The following is a 14,972-nucleotide window of genomic DNA, read 5'->3' on the forward strand; positions in this document are numbered from 1 at the left end:
ACCAAACACAGAACAAACACACACCCCCTCCCCCGATGACCACCTGACCTTAATAAAGGAAAAAAGTGAAAAAAACAGGTTTTCCTAATAATTTGGCCACCTGTGGATAGACCTGGAGGCGGAACGGAAAGGTACTGGAGCCCAAAGGCTCCTCTTAAAGGGGCATTACACTTTATTTATTATTTTGCTGCTTTTCTCATTTACAGCTTTCAATTCAATGTAACTGTGTTACAGCGCTATTACTTGAATATTTTTTTTTTTTTTACGTGGTGGTGGCGTGAACTTGATTGGTCCAGTGCAGAGCAGGGCAGGGCTGACGCTATTACTTGAATAATTTTTTTTTTTTACGTGGTGGTGGCGGGAACTTGATTGGTCCTGTGCAGAGCAGGGCAGAGCAGGGCAGGGCTGGCGCTATTACTTGAATAATTTTTTTTTTTTTTACGTGGTGGTGGCGTGAACTTGATTGGTCCTGTGCAGAGCAGGGCAGGGCTGGCGCTATTACTTGAATATTTTTCTTTTTTAAGTGGTGGTGGCGTGAACTTGATTGGTCCTGTGCAGAGCAGGGCAGGGCTGGGCTGGCGCTATTACTTGAATAATTTTATTTATTATATTTTTTAAGTGGTGGTGGCGTGAACTTGATTGGTCCTGTGCAGAGCAGGGCAGAGCAGGGCAGGGCTGGCGCTATTACTTGAATAATTTTTTTTATTTTTTTTTTTTACGTGGTGGTGGCGTGAACTTGATTGGTCCTGTGCAGAGCAGGGCAGAGCAGGGCAGGGCTGGCGCTATTCCTTGAATAATTTTTTTTTTTACGTGGTGGTGGCGTGAACTTGATTGGTCCTGTACAGAGCAGGGCAGAGCGGCGCAGGGCTGGCGCTATTAGTTGAATAATTTTTTTTTTTTTTTTACGTGGTGGTGGTGTGAACTTGTTTGGTCCTGTGCAGAGCAGGGCAGAGCAGGGCAGGGCTGGCGCTATTACTTGAATAATTTTTTTTTTACATGGTGGTGTCGTGAACTTGATTGGTCCTGTGCAGAGCAGGGCAGGGCTGGCGCTATTACTTGAATAATTTTTTTTTTTTTTTTTACGTGGTGGTGGCGTGAACTTGATTGGTCCTGTGCAGAGCAGGGCAGAGCAGGGCAGGGCTGGCGCTATTCCTTGAATAATTTTTTTTTTTTTTTTTTACGTGGTGGTGGTGTGAACTTGATTGGTCCTGTGCAGAGCAGGGCAGAGCGGCGCAGGGCTGGCGCTATTAGTTGAATAATTTTTTTTTTTTTTTTTACGTGGTGGTGGCGTGAACTTGATTGGTCCAGTGCAGAGCAGGGCAGGGCTGGCGCTATTACTTGAATAATTTTTTTTTTACATGGTGGTGTCGTGAACTTGATTGGTCCTGTGCAGAGCAGGGCAGGGCTGGCGCTATTACTTGAATAATTTTTTTTTTTTTTTTTTTTTTACGTGGTGGTGGCGTGAACTTGATTGGTCCTGTGCAGCGCAGGGCGAGCAGGGCAGGGCTGGCGCTATTACTTCAAAAATTTTTTTTTTTTTTTTTTTTTTTACGTGGTGGTGGCGTGAACTTGATTGGTACTGTGCAGAGCAGGGCAGGGCTGGCGCTATTACTTGAATAATTTTTTTTTTTTTTTTTTTTACGTGGTGGTGGCGTGAACTTGATTGGTCCTGTGCAGAGCAGGGCAGAGCGGCGCAGGGCTGGCGCTATTAGTTGAATAATTTTTTTTTTTTTTTTTTACGTGGTGGTGGTGTGAACTTGATTGGTCCTGTGCAGAGCAGGGCAGAGCAAGGCAGGGCTGGCGCTATTACTTGAATAATTATTATTATTTTTTTTACGTGGTGGTGTCATGAACTTGATTGGTCCTGTGCAGAGCAGGGCAGAGCAGGGCAGGGCTGGCGCTATTACTTGACTAATTTTTTATTTTTATTTTTTTTACGTGGTGGTGGTTGAACTTGATTGGTCCTGTGCAGAGCAGGGCAGAGCAGGGCAGGGCTGGCGCTATTACTTGAATAATTTTTTTTTTTTTTTTACGTGGTGGTGGCATGAACGTGATTGGTCCTGTGCAGAGCAGGGCAGGGCTGGCGCTATTACTTGAATAATTTTTTTTTTTTTTTTTTTTTACGTGGTGGTGGCTTGAACGTGATTGGTCCTGTGCAGAGCAGGGCAGGGCTGGCGCTATTAATTGAATAATTTTTTTTTTTTTTTTTTACGTGGTGGTGGCGTGAACTTGATTGGTCCTGTGCAGAGCAGGGCAGGCGCTATTAATTGAATAATTTTTTTTTTTTTTTTTACGTGGTGGTGGCGTGAACTTGATTGGTCCTGTGCAGAGCAGGGCAGGGCTGGCGTTATTACTTGAATATTTTTTTTTTTTTTTTTTTTTACGTGGTGGTGGCGTGAACTTGATTGGTCCTGTGCAGAGCAGGGCAGGGCTGGCGCTATTAATTGAATAATTTTTTTTTTTTTTTTTTTTTTTTTACGTGGTGGTGGCATGAACTTGATTGGTCCTGTGCAGAGCAGGGCAGGGCTGGCGCTATTAATTGAATAATTTTTTTTTTTTTTTTTTTACGTGGTGGTGGCGTGAACTTGATTGGTCCTGTGCAGAGCAGGGCAGGGCTGGCGCTACTAATTGAATTATTATTTTTTTATTTTTTTTTTTTTTACGTGGTGGTGGCGTGAACTTGATTTGTACTGTGAAGAGCAGGGCAGGGCTGGCGCTATTACTTGAATATTTTTTTTTTTTTTTTTTTTTTACGTGGTGGTGGCGTGAACTTGATTGGTCCTGTGCAGAGCAGGGCAGGGCTGGCGCTATTACTTGAATAATTTATTTATTTATTTATTTTTTTTACGTGGTGGTGGCGTGAACTTGATTGGTCCTGTGCAGAGCAGAGCAGGGCAGGGCTGGCGCTATTACTTGAATTATTTTATTATTATTTTTTTTTTTACGTGGTGGTGGCGTGAACTTGATTGGTCCTGTGCAGAGCAGGGCAGTGGCGTGAACTTGATTGGTCCTGTTGTAACGATTTCCCAAAATTTATGGAATACTGTCAGAAAAATAAATAGATTCTGGACCCAGTTCAACTAACCAACAAACAAGGGTATTGTACAGAAACATTAAAGATGTAGATACAACAATTACAAGTGACCAAAAATAACCCCAAACCAAACACCCCACAAATATACACACAGTCCCAAACAGAATAGTCAAGTTGCTGTAGCTCCTCAAATGGAAAAACAAAAAACAAAAATAATCCAAAATCTAGAAAAAAAGATAGGTTTGATCTCACCAGGTCTGATGAAGCTGTAATTGTAGAAAGTCCTTGGTGTTGCTGCAAATCAAAAACAAAATCAGGAAACTCCAAAAAAAACAAAAAAAAAATATTTGTAATCCAGCAGAAAAAGGAGGAGGATTGTCAGCAAACTATTCTTTAAAATGTGTTTAGTACTTTTAATACTTTCCTTTTCCTAAAAGGACCTTATAACCTTTTATTTAGTAGATAAGTTTGGTTAAAATCAGAGAAGCCAGAAACCTAACTCTTTTTACCAAACACAGAACAAACACACACTCCCTCCCCCGATGACCACCTGACCTTAATAAAGGAAAAAAGTGAAAAAAACAGGTTTTCCTAATAATTTGGCCACCTGTGGATAGACCTGGAGGCGGAACGGAAAGGTACTGGAGCCCAAAGGCTCCTCTTAAAGGGGCATTACACTTTATTTATTATTTTGCTGCTTTTCTCATTTACAGCTTTCAATTCAATGTAACTGTGTTACAGCGCTATTACTTGAATATTTTTTTTTTTTTACGTGGTGGTGGCGTGAACTTGATTGGTCCAGTGCAGAGCAGGGCAGGGCTGACGCTATTACTTGAATAATTTTTTTTTTTACGTGGTGGTGGCGGGAACTTGATTGGTCCTGTGCAGAGCAGGGCAGAGCAGGGCAGAGCAGGGCAGGGCTGGCGCTATTACTTGAATAATTTTTTTTTTTTTTACGTGGTGGTGGCGTGAACTTGATTGGTCCTGTACAGAGCAGGGCAGAGCAGGGCAGGGCTGGCGCTATTACTTGAATTTTTTTTTTTTACGTGGTGGTGGCGTGAACTTGATTGGTCCTGTGCAGAGCAGGGCAAGGCTGGCGCTATTACTTGAATATTTTTTTTTTTTTAAGTGGTGGTGGCGTGAACTTGATTGGTCCTGTGCAGAGCAAGGCCGGGCTGGGCTGGCGCTATTACTTGAATAATTTTATTTATTATTTTTTTTACGTGGTGGTGGCGTGAACTTGATTGGTCCTGTGCAGAGCAGGGCAGAGCAGAGTAGGGCTGGCGTTATTAATTGAAATTTTTTTTTTTTTTTTTTACGTGGTGGTGGCGTGAACTTGATTGGTCCTGTGCAGAGCAGGGCAGAGCAGGGCAGGGCTGGCGCTATTCCTTGAATAATTTTTTTTTTTTTACGTGGTGGTGGCGTGAACTTGATTGGTCCTGTACAGAGCAGGGCAGAGCGGCGCAGGGCTGGCGCTATTAGTTGAATAATTTTTTTTTTTTTTTTACGTGGTGGTGGCGTGAACTTGATTGGTCCAGTGCAGAGCAGGGCAGGGCTGGCGCTATTACTTGAATATTTTTTTTTTTTTTTACGTGGTGGTGGCGGGAACTTGATTGGTCCTGTGCAGAGCAGGGCAGAGCAGGGCAGGGCTGGCGCTATTCCTTGAATAATTTTTTTTTTTTTTACGTGGTGGTGGCGTGAACTTGATTGGTCCTGTACAGAGCAGGGCAGAGCAGGGCAGGGCTGGCGCTATTACTTGAATTTTTTTTTTTTTTACGTGGTGGTGGCGTGAACTTGATTGGTCCTGTGCAGAGCAGGGCAGGGCTGGCGCTATTACTTGAATATATATTTTTTTTTAAGTGGTGGTGGCGTGAACTTGATTGGTCCTTTGCAGAGCAGGGCAGGGCTGGGCTGGCGCTATTACTTGAATAATTTTTTTTATTATTTTTTTTACGTGGTGGTGGCGTGAACTTGATTGGTCCTGTGCAGAGCAGGGCAGGGCTGGCGCTTTTACTTGAATAATTTTTTTTTTTTTTTTTTTACGTGGTGGTGGCGTGAACTTGATTGGTCCTGTGCAGAGCAGGGCAGGGCTGGCGCTATTAATTGAATAATTTTTTTATTTTTTTTTTTACGTGGTGGTGGCGTGAACTTGATTGGTCCTGTGCAGAGCAGGGCAGGGCTGGCGCTATTAATTGAATAATTTTTTTTTTTTTTTTTTTTTAGGTCGTGGTGGCGTGAACTTGATTGTTCCCGTGCAGAGCAGGGCAGGGCTGGCGCTATTAATTAAATTATTTTTTTATTTTTTTTTTTACGTGGTGGTGGCGTGAACTTGATTGGTCCTGTGCAGAGCAGGGCAGGGCTGGTGCTATTACTTGAATAATTTTTTTTTTTTTTTTACGTGGTGGTGGCGTGAACTTGATTGGTCCTGTGCAGAGCAGGGCAGGGCTGGTGCTATTACTTGAATAATTTTTTTTTTTTTTTACGTGGTGGTGGCATGAACTTGATTGGTCCTGTGCAGAGCAGGGCAGGGCTGGTGCTATTAATTGAATATTTTTTTTTTTTTTTTTTTACGTGGTGGTGGCGTGAACATGATTGGTCCTGTGCAGAGCAGGGCAGGGCTGGTGCTATTACTTGAATAATTTTTTTTTTTTTTTTTTTTTACGTGGTGGTGGCGTGAACTTGATTGGTCATGTGCAGAGCAGGGCAGGGCTGGCGCTATTAATTGAATATTTTTTTTTTTTTTTTTTTACGTGGTGGTGGCGTGAACATGATTGGTCCTGTGCAGAGCAGGGCAGGGCTGGTGCTATTACTTGAATAATTTTTTTTTTTTTTTTTTTTTTACGTGGTGGTGGCGTGAACTTGATTGGTCCTGTGCAGAGCAGGGCAGAGCAGGGCAGGGCTGGCGCTATTAATTGAATAATTTTTTTTTTTTTTTTTTTTTTTTTTACGTGGTGGTGGCGTGAACTTGATTGGTCCTGTGCAGAGCAGGGCAGAGCAGGGCAGGGCTGGCGCTATTAATTGAATAATTATTATTATTTATTTTTTTTTTTTACGTGGTGGTGGCGTGAACTTGATTGGTCCTGTGCAGAGCAGGGCAGGATTGGCGCTATTACTTGAATAATTTTTTTTTTTACGTCGTGGTGGCATGAACTTGATTGGTCCTGTGCAGAGCAGGGCAGGGCTGGCGCTATTACTTGAATAATATATATTTTTTTTTTTACATGGTGGTGGCGTGAACTTGATTGGTCCTGTGCAGAGCAGGGCAGGGCTGGCGCTATTACTTGAATATTTTTTTTTTTTTTTTTTACGTGGTGGTGGCGTGAACTTGATTGGTCCTGTGCAGAGCAGGGCAGAGCGGCGCAGGGCTGGCGCTATTAGTTGAATAATTTTTTTTTTTTTTTTTTACGTGGTGGTGGTGTGAACTTGATTGTTCTGGTGCAGAGCAGGGCAGAGCAAGGCAGGGCTGGCGCTATTACTTGAATAATTATTATTATTTTTTTTACGTGGTGGTGTCATGAACTTGATTGGTCCTGTGCAGAGCAGGGCAGAGCAGGGCAGGGCTGGCGCTATTACTTGAATAATTTTTTATTTTTATTTTTTTTACGTGGTGGTGGCGTGAACTTGATTGGTCCTGTGCAGAGCAGGGCAGAGCAGGGCAGGGCTGGCGCTATTACTTGAATAATTTTTTTTTTTTTTTTTACGTGCTGGTGGCGTGAACGTGATTGGTCCTGTGCAGAGCAGGGCAGGGCTGGCGCTATTACTTGAATCATTTTTTTTTTTTTTTTTTTTACGTGGTGGTGGCTTGAACGTGATTGGTCCTGTGCAGAGCAGGGCAGGGCTGGCGCTATTACTTGAATTTTTTTTTTTTTTTTTTTACGTGGTGGTGACGTGAACTTGATTGGTCCTGTGCAGAGCAGGGCAGAGCAGGGCAGGGCTGGCGCTATTACTTGAATAATTTTTTTTTTTTTTTTTACGTGGTGGTGGCGTGAACTTGATTGGTCCTGTGCAGAGCAGGGCCGAGCAGGGCAGGGCTGGCGCTATTACTTGAATAATTTTTTTTTTTTTTTTACGTGGTGGTGGCGTGAACTTGATTGGTCCTGTGCAGAGCAGGGCAGGGCTGGCGCTATTACTTGAATATTTTTTTTTTTTTTTTTTACGTGGTGGTGTCGTGAACTTGATTGGTCCTGTGCAGAGCAGGGCGAGCAGAACAGGGCTGGCGTTATTACTTGAATTTTTTTTTTTTTTACGTGGTGGTGGCGTGAAATTGATTGGTCCTGTGCAGAGCAGGGCAGAGCAGGGCAGGGCTGGCGCTATTCCTTGAATATTTTTTTTTTTTTTTACGTGGTGGTGGCGTGAACTTGATTGGTCCTGTGCAGAGCAGGGCAGGGCTGGCGCTATTACTTGAATAATTTTATTTTATTTATTTTTTTTTTTTACGTTTTGGTGGCGTGAACTTGATTGGTCCTGTGCAGAGCAGGGCAGAGCAGGGCAGGGCTGGTGCTATTACTTGAATAATTTTTTTTTTTTTTTTTACGTGGTGGTGGCGTGAACTTGATTGGTCCTGTGCAGAGCAGGGCAGGGCTGGCGCTATTACTTGAATAATTATTATTTTTTTTTTTTTTTACGTGGTGGTGGCGTGAACGTGATTGGTCCTGTGCAGAGCAGGGCAGGGCTGGCGCTATTACTTGAATAATTTTTTTTTTTTTTACGTGGTGGTGGCGTGAACTTGATTGGTCCTGTGCAGAGCAGGGCAGGGCTGGTGCTATTACTTGAATAATTTTTTTTTTTTTTTTTTTACGTTTTGGTGGCGTGAACTTGATTGGTCCTGTGCAGAGCAGGGTGAGCAGGGCAGGGCTGGCGCTATTACTTGAATAATTATTATTTTTTTTTTTTTTTACGTGGTGGTGGCATGAACTTGATTGGTCCTGTGCAGAGCAGTGCAGGGCTGGCGCTATTACTTGAATAAATTTTTTTTTTTTTTTACGTGGTGGTGGCGTGAACTTGATTGGTCCTGTGCAGAGCAGGGCGAGCAGGGCAGGGCTGGCGCTATTACTTCAAAAATTTTTTTTTTTTTTTTTTTTTTTTACGTGGTGGTGGCGTGAACTTGATTGGTACTGTGCAGAGCAGGGCAGGGCTGGCGCTATTACTTGAATAATTTTTTTTTTTTTTTTTTTTTTTACGTGGTGGTGGCGTGAACTTGATTGGTACTGTGCAGAGCAGGGCAGGGCTGGCGCTATTACTTGAATAATTTTTTTTTTTTTTTTTTTTTTACGTGGTGGTGGCGTGAACTTGATTGGTCCTGTGCAGAGCAGGGCGAGCAGGGCAGGGCTGGCGCTATTACTTCAATAATTTTTTTTTTTTTTTTTTTTACGTGGTGGTGGCGTGAACTTGATTGGTCCTGTGCAGAGCAGGGCGAGCAGGGCAGGGCTGGCGCTATTACTTCAAAAATTTTTTTTTTTTTTTTTTTTACGTGGTGGTGGCGTGAACTTGATTGGTCCTGTGCAGAGCAGGGCGAGCAGGGCAGGGCTGGCGCTATTACTTCAAAAAATTTTTTTTTTTTTTTTTTTTTTACGTGGTGGTGGCGTGAACTTGATTGGTCCTGTGCAGAGCAGGGCGAGCAGGGCAGGGCTGGCGCTATTACTTCCAAAATTTTTTTTTTTTTTTTTTTTTTTACGTGGTGGTGGCGTGAACTTGATTGGTCCTGTGCAGAGCAGGGCAGGGCTGGCGCTATTACTTGAATAATTTTTTTTTTTTTTTTACGTGGTGGTGGCTTGAACTTGATTGGTCCTGTGCAGAGCAGGGCAGGGCTGGCGCTATTAATTGAATAATTTTTTTTTTTTTTTTTTACGTGGTGGTGGCGTGAACTTGATTGGTCCTGTGCAGAGCAGGGCAGGGCTGGCGCTATTACTTGAATAATTTTTTTTTTTTTTTTTTTTTTTTACGTGGTGGTGGCGTGAACTTGATTGGTCCTGTGCAGAGCAGGGCAGGGCTGGCGCTATTACTTGAATAATTTTTTTTTTTTTTTTTTACGTGGTGGTGGCGTGAACTTGATTGGTCCTGTGCAGAGCAGGTCAGGGCTGGCGCTATTACTTGAATAATTTTTTTATTTTTTTTTACGTGGTGGTGGCGTGAACTTGATTGGTACTGTGCAGAGCAGGGCAGGGCTGGCGCTATTACTTGAATTATTTTTTTATTTTTTTTATTTTTTTACGTGGTGGTGGCGTGAACTTGATTGGTCCTGTGCAGAGCAGGGCGAGCAGGGCAGGGCTGGCGCTATTACTTCAATAATTTTTTTTTTTTTTTTTTTACGTGGTGGTGGCGTGAACTTGATTGGTCCTGTGCAGAGCAGGGCGAGCAGGGCAGGGCTGGCACTATTACTTCAAAAATTATTATTTTTTTTTTTTTTTACGTGGTGGTGGCGTGAACTTGATTGTTCCTGTGCAGAGCAGGGCAGGGCTGGTGCTATTACTTGAATAATTTTTTTTTTTTTTTTTTTACGTGGTGGTGGCGTGAACTTGATTGGTCCTGTGCAGAGCAGGGCAGGGCTGGCGCTATTACTTGAATAATTTTTTTTTTTTTTTTTTTTTTTTACGTGGTGGTTGCGTGAACTTGATTGGTCCTGTGCAGAGCAGGGCGAGGAGGGCAGGGCTGGCGTTATTACTTCAATAATTTTTTTTTTTTTTTTTTACGTGGTGGTGGCGTGAACTTGATTGGTCCTGTGCAGAGCAGGGCAGGGCTGGCGCTATTAATTGAATAATTTTTTTTTTTTTTTTTACGTGGTGGTGGCGTGAACTTGATTGGTCCTGTGCAGAGCAGGGCAGGGCTGGCGCTATTAATTGAATAATTTTTTTTTTTTTTTTTACGTGGTGGTGGCGTGAACTTGATTGGTCCTGTGTAGAGCAGGGCGAGCAGGGCAGGGCTGGCGCTATACTTGAATAATTTTTTTTTTTTTTTTACGTGGTGGTGGCATGATCTTGATTGGTCCTGTGCAGAGCAGGGCAGAGCAGGGCAGGGCTGGTGCTATTACTTGAATATTTTTTCTTTTTTTTTTTTTTTTTACGTGGTTGTGGCGTGAACTTGATTGGTCCTGTGCAGAGCAGGGCAGGGCTGGCGCTATTACTTGAATAATTTCTTTTTTTTCTTTTTACGTGGTGGTGGCGTGAACTTGATTGGTCCTGTGCAGAGCAGGGCGAGGAGGGCAGGGCTGGCGTTATTACTTCAATAATTTTTTTTTTTTTTTTTTTACGTGGTGGTGGCGTGAACTTGATTGGTCCTGTGTAGAGCAGGGCGAGCAGGGCAGGGCTGGCGCTATTAATTGAATAATTTTTTTTTTTTTCTTTTTACGTGGTGGTGGCGTGAACTTGATTGGTCCTGTGCAGAGCAGGGCGGGCTGGCGCTATTACTTGAATAATTTTTTTTTTTTTTTTTTTTACGTGGTGCTGGCGTGAACTTGATTGGTCCTGTGCAGAGCAGGGCAGGGCAGGCGCTATTACTTGAATATTTTTTTTTTTTTTTTTACGTGGTGGTGGCGTGAACTTGATTGGTCCTGTGCAGAGCAGGGCGAGCAGGGCAGGGCAGGCGCTATTACTTGAATAATTATTATTATTTTTTTTTTTTACGTGGTGGTGGCATGAACTTGATTGGTCCTATGCAGAGCAGGGCAGGGCTGGCGCTATTACTTGAATAAATTTTTTTTTTTTTTACGTGGTGGTGGCGTGAACTTGATTGGTCCTATGCAGAGCAGGGCAGGGCTGGCGCTATTACTTGAATTTTTTTTTTTTTTTTTTTACGTGGTGGTGGCGTGAACTTGATTGGTCCTGTGCAGAGCAGGGCGAGCAGGGCAGGGCTGGCGCTATTACTTCAATAATTTTTTTTTTTTTTTTACGTGGTGGTGGCGTGAACTTGATTGGTCCTGTGCAGAGCAGGGCAGGGCTGACGCTATTACTTGAATATTTTTTTTTTTTTTTTTTTTTACGTGGTGGTGGCGTGAACTTGATTGGTCCTGTGCAGAGCAGGGCAGGGCTGGCGCTATTACTTGAATAAATTTTTTTTTTTTTTTTTTTTTTTTTTTACGTGGTGGTGGCGTGAACTTGATTGGTCCTGTGCAGAGCAGGGCAGGGCTGGCGCTATTACTTGAATATTTTTTTTTTTTTTTTTTTTACGTGGTGGTGGCGTGAACTTGATTGGTCCTGTGTAGAGCAGGGCGAGCAGGGCAGGGCTGGCGCTATTAATTGAATAATTTTTTTTTTTTTCTTTTTACGTGGTGGTGGCGTGAACTTGATTGGTCCTGTGCAGAGCAGGGCAGGGCAGGCGCTATTACTTGAATAATTATTATTATTTTTTTTTTTTACGTGGTGGTGGCATGAACTTGATTGGTCCTGTGCAGAGCAGGGCAGGGCTGGCGCTTTTACTTGAATAAATTTTTTTTTTTTTTTTTTACGTGGTGGTGGCGTGAACTTGATTGGTCCTATGCAGAGCAGGGCAGGGCTGGCGCTATTACTTGAATTTTTTTTTTTTTTTTTTACGTGGTGGTGGCGTGAACTTGATTGGTCCTGTGCAGAGCAGGGTGAGCAGGGCAGGGCTGGCGCAATTACTTGAATAATTATTATTTTTTTTTTTTTTTACGTGGTGGTGGCATGAACTTGATTGGTCCTGTGCAGAGCAGGGCAGGGCTGGCGCTATTACTTGAATAATTTTTTTTTTTTTTTTTACGTGGTGGTGGCGTGAACTTGATTGGTCCTATGCAGAGCAGGGCAGGGCTGGCGCTATTACTTGAATTTTTTTTTTTTTTTTTTTACGTGGTGGTGGCGTGAACTTGATTGGTCCTGTGCAGAGCAGGGCGAGCAGGGCAGGGCTGGCGCTATTACTTCAATAATTTTTTTTTTTTTTTTACGTGGTGGTGGCGTGAACTTGATTGGTCCTGTGTAGAGCAGGGCGAGCAGGGCAGGGCTGGCGCTATTAATTGAATAATTTTTTTTTTTTTTTTTTTTACTGGTGGTGGCGTGAACTTGATTGGTCCTGTGCGAGCAGGGCAGGGCTGGAGCTATTGAATATTTTTTTTTTTTTTTTTTTTTTACGTGGTGGTGGCGTGAACTTGATCCTGTGCAGAGCAGGGCAGGGCTGGCGCTATTAATTGAATAATTTTTTTTTTTTTTTTTTTTTACTGGTGGTGGCGTGAACTTGATTGGTCCTGTGCAGAGCATGGCAGAGCTGGCGCTATTACTTGAATAATATTTTTTTTTTTTTTTTTTTTTACGTGGTGGTGGCGTGAACTTGATTGGTCCTGTGCAGAGCAGGGCAGGGATGGCGCTATTACTTGAATAATTTTTTTTTTTTTTTACGTGGTGGTGGCGTGAACTTGATTGGTCCTGTGCAGAGCAGGGCAGGGCTGGCGCTATTACTTGAATAATTTTTTGTTTTTGTTTTTATTTTTTACGTGGTGGTGGCGTGAACTTGATTGGTCCTGTGCAGAGCAGGGCAGAGCAGGGCAGGGCTGGCGCTATTAATTGAATAATTTTTTTTTTTTTTTTTTTTTACTGGTGGTGGCGTGAACTTGATTGGTCCTGTAGAGCAGGGCAGGGCTGGCGCTATTGAATATTTTTTTTTTTTTTTTTTACGTGGTGGTGGCGTGAACTTGATTGGTCCTGTGCAGAGCAGGGCAGGGCTGGCGCTATTACTTGAATAATTTTTATTTATTTATTTTTTTTACGTGGTGGTGGCGTGAACTTGATTGGTCCTGTGCAGAGCAGGGCAGGGCTGGCGCTATTAATTGAATTTTTTTTTTTTTTTTTTTTTACGTGGTGGTGGCGTGAACTTGATTGGTCCTGTGCAGAGCAGGGCAGGGCTGGCGCTATTGAATTTTTTTTTTTTTTTTTTACGTGGTGGTGGCGTGAACTTGGTCCTGTGCAGAGTAGGGCAGGGCTGGCGCTATTACTTGAATAATTTTTTTTTTTTTTTTTTTTTACGTGGTGGTGGCGTGAACTTGATTGGTCCTGTGCAGAGCAGGGCGGGCTGGCGCTATTACTTGAATATTTTTTTTTTTTTTTTTTTTACGTGGTGGTGGCGTGAACTTGATTGGTCCTGTGCAGAGCAGGGCGAGCAGGGCAGGGCTGGCGCTATTACTTGAATAATTTTTTTTTTTACGTGGTGGTGGCGTGAACTTGATTGGTCCTGTGCAGAGCAGGGCAGGGCTGGCGCTATTAATTGAATAATTTTTTTTTTTTTTTTTTTACGTGGTGGTGGCGTGAACTTGATTGGTCCTGTGCAGAGCAGGGCAGGGATGGCGCTATTACTTGAATAATTTTTTTTTTTTTTTTTTTTACGTGGTGGTGGCGTGAACTTGATTAGTCCTGTGCAGAGCAGGGCAGGGCTGGCGCTATTAATTGAATATTTTTTTTTTTTTTTTTTTTTTTATGTGGTGGTGGCGTGAACTTGATTGGTCCTGTGTAGAGCAGGGCGAGCAGGGCAGGGCTGGCGCTATTACTTCAATAGTTTTGTTTTTGTTTTTTTTATGTGGTGGTGGTGTGAACTTGATTGGTCCTGTGCAGAGCAGGGCAGGGCAGGCGCTATTACTTGAATAATTTTTTTTTTTTTTTTTTACGTGGTGGTGGCGTGAACTTGATTGGTCCTGTGCAGAGCAGGGCGAGCAGGGCAGGGCTGGCGCTATTAATTGAATAATTATTATTTTTTTTTTTTTTTTTTACGTGGTGGTGGCGTGAACTTGATTGGTCCTGTGCAGAGCAGGGCTGGCGCTATTACTTGAATAATTTTTTTTTTTTTTTTTTTTTTTACGTGTTGGTGGCGTGAACTTGATTGGTCCTGTGCAGAGCAGGGCAGGGCTGGCGCTATTACTTGAATAATATTTTTTTTTTTTTTACGTGCTGGTGGCGTGAACTTGATTGGTCCTGTGCAGAGCAGGGCAGGGCTGGCGCTATACTTGAATAATTTTTTTTTTTTTTTTTACGTGGTGGTGGCGTGAACTTGATTGGTCCTGTGCAGAGCAGGGCAGGGCTGGCGCTATTAATTGAATAATTTTTTTTTTTTTTTTTGACGTGGTGGTGGCGTGAGATTGGTCCTGTGCAGAGCAGGGCAGGGCTGGCGCTATTACTTGAATAATTTTTTTTTTTTCTTTAACGTGGTGGTGGCGTGAACTTGATTGGTCCTGTGCAGAGCAGGGCAGGGCTGGCGCTATTACTTGAATAATTTTTTTTTTTTTTTTTTTTTTACGTGGTGGTGGCGTGAACTTGATTGGTCCTGTGCAGAGCAGGGCAGGGCTGGCGCTATTAATTGAATACATTTTTTTTTTTTTTTACGTGGTGGTGGCGTGAACTTGATTGGTCCTGTGCAGAGCAGGGCAGGGCTGGCGCTATTAATTGAATAATTTTTTTTTTTTTTTTTACGTGGTGGTGGCGTGAACTTGATTGGTCCTGTGCAGAGCAGGGCAGGGCTGGCGCTATTACTTGAATAATTTTTTTTTTTTTTTTTTACGTGGTGGTGGCGTGAACTTGATTGGTCCTGTGCAGAGCAGGGCAGGGATGGCGCTATTACTTGAATAATTTTTTTTTTTTTTTTTTTTTGACGTGGTGGTGGCGTGAACTTGATTAGTCCTGTGCAGAGCAGGGCAGGGCTGGCGCTATTAATTGAATATTTTTTTTTTTTTTTTTTTTTTTATGTGGTGGTGGCGTGAACTTGATTGGTCCTGTGCAGAGCAGGGCAGGGCTGGCGCTATTACTTGAATAATATTTTTTTTTTTTTACGTGCTGGTGGCGTGAACTTGATTGGTCCTGTGCAGAGCAGGGCAGGGCTGGCGCTATACTTGAATAATTTTTTTTTTTTTTTTTACGTGGTGGTGGCGTGAACTTGATTGGTCCTGTGCAGAGCAGGGCAGGGCTGGCGCTATTAATTGAATAATTTTTTTTTTTTTTTTTTTACGTGGTGG

The sequence above is a fragment of the Acipenser ruthenus genome, unplaced genomic scaffold (genome assembly GCF_902713425.1).
Source record: "Acipenser ruthenus unplaced genomic scaffold, fAciRut3.2 maternal haplotype, whole genome shotgun sequence".
Taxonomy (NCBI): domain Eukaryota; kingdom Metazoa; phylum Chordata; class Actinopteri; order Acipenseriformes; family Acipenseridae; genus Acipenser; species Acipenser ruthenus.